The sequence below is a fragment of the Bos taurus genome, chromosome 4, assembly GCF_002263795.3.
Source record: "Bos taurus isolate L1 Dominette 01449 registration number 42190680 breed Hereford chromosome 4, ARS-UCD2.0, whole genome shotgun sequence".
Taxonomy (NCBI): Eukaryota; Metazoa; Chordata; class Mammalia; order Artiodactyla; family Bovidae; genus Bos; species Bos taurus.
In genome coordinates, this window is record NC_037331.1 from 51914126 (window position 1) to 51921240 (window position 7115).

Genomic DNA, 7115 nt, shown 5'->3' on the forward strand with positions numbered 1-7115 from the left:
CAGGTACAAATCTGAATCTCAGGTCCAATTTCCAGATTTACTGAGACAGAATCTGCTTTTTAACAAGATATCCAGGTAATTCATGTGCACATTAAACTTTGAAAAGCAGTGATCTAGGGGAAACTTGAAAATGCTTATTTTCTCAATGTGTTTTAAAAGGCAGAAGTTGGGCAGCGAGACGTACGTTGGTGAGTACGTGGGTGTGTATGAGATTGGGCCAGTGAAGCTGGTGGCCTTGGCATGTGATATCAGGCTGGCTCTGTTGCTTGGTGGCTCTGTCTGTCAGCGAGTGCCATATTGTTGGACTTGGCCAGTCACGGGCTACTCTGTTCCGATTTCTGTTCCAGCTGCTTATGTGTGTGAAGGTGCTCAAGCAGGTGGGATATGAGCCTCTAACTCCAGCAATAGGACAAATATTTTGGGGCAGCAAGCGTGTCAGCTTCCTGGTCTGTTTTGTTATGCTCAGCACATTGTGAACATCTACGGGCAGCATAGGTTGTTCACAGGCTTAACTCCAAGACTGTTCAGGAATCCTTGGAACTGTGGTCCATGGTAAAGTTTTACAGAATTACCAGAAGTGTAACAGGGTTGAGGAGTCAGGATCTGGAAACATAGAGAAAGAAGTTTCATCTTCCTTTGACAGAGTTATCAAGGAGACCGCTTGAAAGAGTGCATTGTGCTATTGCTCTCATCACACATCCCTTTCACATGATCACTCTGAGTTCTATGGTACAATTCATTGGGAGAGAATCCAAGTATTATAGATTTTGTGACTCCATAGTAATTGTCTACTAGGAAGAGGACATCCTAGGATTTTTTGCAGATCTTATTCCTCACCTCCTAGGTGACATCGTTTCTTTGTGGCTCTGTAACTCACTGGTCTACCTCATCAGTGTCCATGCGTTGGCCAGTGGAGTTTCCACCATGAATGAAATGAAGAGTTGGTTCCTAGTTGTCACATGATTTTTTTCCAGTATATTTACATATTCCTTTATGCTTGTCTATAGTCTTATGACTGTCAACAGCTGTGGACTTGCTCATGGATGCCCTCCTTATCCCCTAATATATACTTCTTATTTATATGGCTGGTACATGCTACAAAAAAGGGGATATATTAGCCAAGAAATAACGTGTCTTTTCCAGAAGTTCCCCTTTGGGAAGACTTATTGTTGTGATCCAAGAATGTTAATTTGAAGATGTAGGGCAAGGACAGTGACATTTCTATAGTCCCAGATGCACAGAAATACGGGAGAGAGTGTTGATTTCTATAAAGTGTGGCATATTTTTTTAATAATTAATCTTGAGAAAATGAATAAAAATGGCAGACATTATGTCAGCAAATAAACAAAAAAGCCAAAAAAAAAAAGAAAGTCCTCTCCTGAGTAAGAACCACGAATGAAGAAAAACCTTCAAAAATATGTACATAGAAGAGCCTATACATCATAATGGAAAGAGCAATAGAAAGGCATCCTGGATGACTTAACAGGGAATCCCAACTCTGAAAAGGAAGTGACATACTGTTAGAGAAATATTTGTAAGCAAATTGAAGGAAACATCATTTAAGGGGGAACCCGACAGGCTACATTTGCCAAGTTGCTTGCAGGGAACTGGCAGTTCTTTCCATTTCTATAAACTGAAGGCTTCTTGGAATGTGAAATCAAGAATTATAAACTGGGCGGCAGCCAAGATGAGGTTTTTTGTTGTTGTTGGGTTTTTTTTCCCCCTGCTTGTTTGTTGATGGTTTTTGCTACAAAAAGAGTTGAACTGTTTTAAGTTCTCCCATTTTGTGCTAAGTCGCTTAGTCCTATCCGACTCTTTGCGACATTATGGACTGTAGCCCATCAGGCTCCCCTGTCCATGGGATTTTCCAGGCAGAATATTGGAGTGGGTTGCCATGCCCTCCTCCTGGGGGTCTTCCCAATCCAGGGATCAAACCTGTGTCTCTTATCAAACCTTGCATTGGCAGATAGGTTCTTTACCGCTAGCACCACCTGGAAAGCCAAAGTTCTGCCATTAGCCAGACCCAAAACACATTGACTGTGATGAGAGGTGAGGCAGACCAATCTTTAACTGTACAAGGAGACAGAGCAGTTTCTTAGGGAAGGCTTCAAGGTAGCCCAAACCCATCCTGCACTAGAAGTGTGTCATGCTGGGCCAGCTTCACAGAAGACTTTAAGACTGGGAGGACTTTCCCTTTCCAATTCTGAATACTTCTTCAACTCTAAGAATCATGAAATTATGGAAATCTTTATGTGAATCCCTAGTTCATCACGCATGATAAAGACTGCCTGCATCTGACCTGTCTCATCATTCTCAAAGTTCTTTCAGGAAAAAATATTTTAAGATCTTCTTTTTGCCATTTCCCCTTGTTGAATATATTTAGGATCACAATTCTTTTTATGTGTGTCTACTCCAATGAAATTATCACTTTGGATGACTTCATTTAGACTTTCTCTCAGAAAAAAGATAGTTTAATAAAGGAATTTTTGTACAATATTTTTCATCTTTTAGGTGGCTCTTTAATTACCTTTCGACTTAATAATGCCAACAACTCTGTCTCTTTTTCAGGGGTCTGTTTTCAAATTTATGATTATCATAGGATCTTCCTCTTGCCTAAATAAAATATATATAAATAATTCAGTTAATTGCTCACTTGTTTTTTCTACATGATGAAAAAAGTTTTTTGGTGCTTTATTTCCAATGTTTTGATCATGGCCCTCCCTCACCCCTTCTGCCCTCTTCATGGCCCCTTCATGCAGAGGATCCCATGAAATTGATTGACTATGCTAGATGCTCTGAGGTGATTTTAGTTTAGTTTATATTCCCAAACCCTACATAATGTGTGCTATTCCTGTGACTGCTTCAACAAGGTCATACCTAAACTGGAGAGGAAGGCTTGCTTGCATCTTATGCTTCTTTTTCTTATATATTCCACTGACTTTTATATATTCCATGACATTTCATTTTCCATATTGCTGCCTATTTTGATATTGACTTTGTGAGGAAATATGTGTGTAATCTTAATCAGTGATTAAGTGACTGAACTCCAGTGTCAGATTCTCTTGGTATAAATTTTGACTTCTGTGTGATCTAGGGAAAATTGTTCAACTTATCATCTGAAAAATGATAATAGAACTTATATTATAGAGTTATTGTGCAAATTAAATAAATGCCCATGAATGCATGCTCAGTCACTTCCATGAAATTCTCCAAGCAAGAATACTGAAGGAGGTTGCCATGCTCTCCCCCAGAGGATCTTCCTGACCCAGGGATTGAACCCACATCTCTTCCATCTCCTGCATTGGCAGGGGGATTCATTACCATTGAGCCATCTGAGAAAGTGTAAGTAGCTCAGTTGTGTCCGACTCTGTGATCCCATGGACTGTAGTCTGCAAGCCAACTGGGAAGCCTCAAATAACCTCCAGCAGGTAATAAATGCTCAACAAATGGAACTATTATTTGTACCAGAAATCAGGATTCTCCCACTGTTGTAATGTATGAAGGATTCCAACCAGTTTCCTTCTCGGTAAACGAAACATGTTATCCTTGCCGCCTGCCTCCCTGGGAAATGGTGTTTATCCCTGCAGCTTTCCAAATGTCTCCTTGTTTCACTGCCCCAGTTAGCTGAGCCAGCCCTTGGCTGGAACTTATATGCGATTCAGTTAGAGGCAGGTCCTGCCTCCTGCCCTTTTCTCCCCTTTTGTTACTGGCAGGTGCTTGATGACAAGTTACTCAGAGGCAGGGAGAGAAAAGAATGCTCCAAAGATGACCTGTAGCTCCTATCTCTTCCTGCTCCGTTTATGTCTGGGAGAAATATTTGCCCTTGGTTACGTGCTCTTTCCCACTATGAGTCATGTCTCTTCCTTTCTCTCTTCTCCACCCCTACCTTTTCCTATAATGGCAAAACGACTTCTCCAGCTGTGCAGCCAAGCCAAATGACAAACACGTCCAAGTGCAGGCGGATAGGTGTCTGTCCTATTTTTGGATAAATGTTGAAGTGGTGTCCTCTGATTTCTCTGACTGCTGCCTGGTCTTTGCCACAGATACATGGCAACAGTCAAAAGCACAGAGAGGTGAGGTGGGAGAGAGACAGATGGTCACAAGTTGTAGTACAGTTTTCATTTTAACTTTTGCCATTGTCTTTAGGGTACAGGGTTCTAGGAGAGCCCTCATGCCCCCTACCAGGGCCCTTTTCATTTAAGAAGACATAAGTAACTTTTCTTTGTGGTCTTAACTGACTTCAGCTCCTTCCACTCAGTTCAGTTTCCTTTGACCCAATTCCATTGACTAGGGGTTTGAACAGAGGTTTCCAGAAACAAATCTGTGAAGGGTGAAGATTGTGTCATTGGAACCTCCTGTTTCCCCTTTTCTGTCTTGATTTTCTCTTTGGTGGGGTGTCTTTTAATCAGTGTTGGATGCTCTCAAGTGTCACCCCACTCAAGGCCCTCCTGCTCAGGTCCCTTACATAGTTTTCATCATTCTTTTTTTCAGATCATCCATTCACATTGAAGTAATGGATGTCTACTAATAGATTGAAATGTTACCTCACCCACAGCTACCTTTCATTTAAACAAGCATCACAGTGTAAAGTTTCAGAGGTGGCAGTTCAGATATAGTTTGAAGAAAGAAGCTGAAGAGTGGGTACAAAAATGATTTTAAAATACAACAGGGTGCATTCTTTTGCTTATTTGGCTATTTGGGGGTTAACAGGGAAGAGAAATTGGGAAGATTAGATATGGAAGTCCAAACTATTTTTACTCCTAAGAAGTATAACCTGAATATTTAGTATATCCTTATCCTTTGCTCCATCCTGCTTCAAATCCTTCTCTTGTCTTCTCTGTATACATATATACCTTGAAGGAAGGAATATACCAAATTCTGATCTATGATAAGTTGCAGTAGTAGTCTTAATTTTTCATCACAGCACTACCTATTTTTTTATCTTAAAGTAATATGTAACCATGTAAAAATTCTTTAAACTCTTGTTATCTTAAGTAAACATTCAAAAATGATAAGATTGCAAGCTACAGAAACCAAGCTATCATTTATGTGATTTCTCCACTATGCTATTTATTTTGTCCTGGATTCAAATGAGACAGTGTATGAGACTGTGTTTTCTAAAATGTAAAATTCTATAAAAATAATATTTTAGTATTATAAATTTCAAAATGGGAAATAGGGTAGTAAAAGAAATAGCAACTTTCTAAAATGCCTGAGAGAATGGTTCCTAACCAGTTTCTGTGTATTAATACTAGCATTTCCTACCCTGGAAGATGTGAAAATAAATTTCAGAAAAGAGAATTGAGAGTAGACAGGCATTACCCTGAAGGATGAAATATACTTGATGCACTTTACATATATTTTAATTTTCCTAACTTAATAGCTTATGAGTGAGAAAAATGGTGAGAAGGAACATCTTATTAGGATCAGTACTTTTCAAACTCCTCACTCAAATGAAGAAAATTATAATGTCAAAATGTGATTTTCACTCCAGCTCAGCAGTCATCCCAAATTTTCTTCAATTATATTTTCATGTAGCCATTCATTCAGAAAATATTGATTGAGCTTGTTAAGTGCTTGGCACCATTTTAGAATCCCAGAAAACAATAATGAAGTCACATTTTGGTTCTCAAAGACCTAACCAGCAGTCTAATGGGGTTAGGTAGCAGGCATAGTTTTACCATGTGGCAAGTGATAATAGGGGTTCTTACAAGATTTTATATGAAAACATAGAAGAGGCATTAATGTGAAGGAGTTTTGGAAACAGCAGGGGTTAGCACAGGCCGAGGGAGAGTGAGGCTGCCATGGAGACAGGGGAGGGATGGGCACTTCAGTGAGTGTTCAGAAGAGAGTTGCTGAAGACCATGTGTGGATGGTGAAGGCCTTGTGAACACTGCTGAAGAGTTTGGATTTTATTATAAGGGCAATGACATGTAATTGGTAATTTACACAGGGGAGGGGCATGGAATCTTGATGAGATCACTTCTTTTTTGAAGGGGAACATGGATTGGAAAAGATCATATTGAAACTGGGAGTGAGACCAGTTAGGAGGCTATAGCAACTAGACAGGCAAAAGAAGATAGCAATGATCATGGTGGTGTGACAGTAACGTTAGAAAAAAAAAAAAAATCTACAAATAAAATAATTGTAATTAATTTAAAACATAGGGTAACATATTATTAGGGGGGAAACTTCACAATGATGGAGACAGAATTGTCATAAATCTAGGAATCCCTGTCATGAAAATCAAAGTCTCAGTCAACTTAACTGTGCGTTAATTCCTGTATTTATAGAATGCCAGTCCTTTGTTAGAAAATTCATGAATTTAAAAATCAATTTAAAAAAAATTCCTGGACTGAACAGCATGATTGCATATATATAGCCAATCTTCATTCTATGGAAGTCACAGAAAACAAGAAGATGGGAAGCTCCTAAGAGATCCTTGAGTCCAATCCTCTCATTAAAAGTAGGAAACTGAGACCTTGAGATGAAACCATTTGCAGGAGCTGACATACCTCAGTAATGGCAGTACTGAGATAGGCGTCCAGATGCCTGACCTGGAGGGCAGGGCTCTTTTCACTTAAGTCCAACAATTTCCCAAGAAAATGATTTAAGTAAATTCATGGGATGTAGACAACTACTGAAAAGGACTTCTAAATTCTCCACATTTTTAAAGAGCATTTTGCAAAGCAAAACACATACTTTATTATTGGAGGTAGGTCATTTTTCCAGATTAACTCACAACAGGAAAATCTATGCCAATATCAGCAGCTACTCTTCACATACTAACTTTCCAAAAATAATTTTGGACTCTGGTCTGGTACTAGTATCCAAATACATGTGATTTATATTGTTTTACTTTCTTATTTAAAAAAATTGAAAACAGAAATATGAGTTTATTTAGGATTAGCAAGAGACTATTTCATGAAGAATATGAAGTATAGTTGGTTTAAGAACATGCTATTCTATCATATTCATCAAGTGATAGAAAAACTTATAGGGAACCTCTTAAGTGCTGGGAAAATAAAAAAAATTACCAATCATGTAATTTTTTACAAATAAATTCCAGAATAAGCAATAACTCATGTATGTTTACCTATTATAAGTTTTTAATA

The 7115-nt window shown here is 38.7% G+C and overlaps 1 pseudogene; it reads left to right on the forward strand.

Moving 5' to 3' along the window:
- Window positions 1-271: 271 nt before the first annotated feature.
- On the forward strand, window positions 272-1194 carry LOC100140425 (mitochondrial carrier homolog 2-like; annotated as a pseudogene).
- The last annotated feature ends 5921 nt before the right edge of the window (window positions 1195-7115 follow it).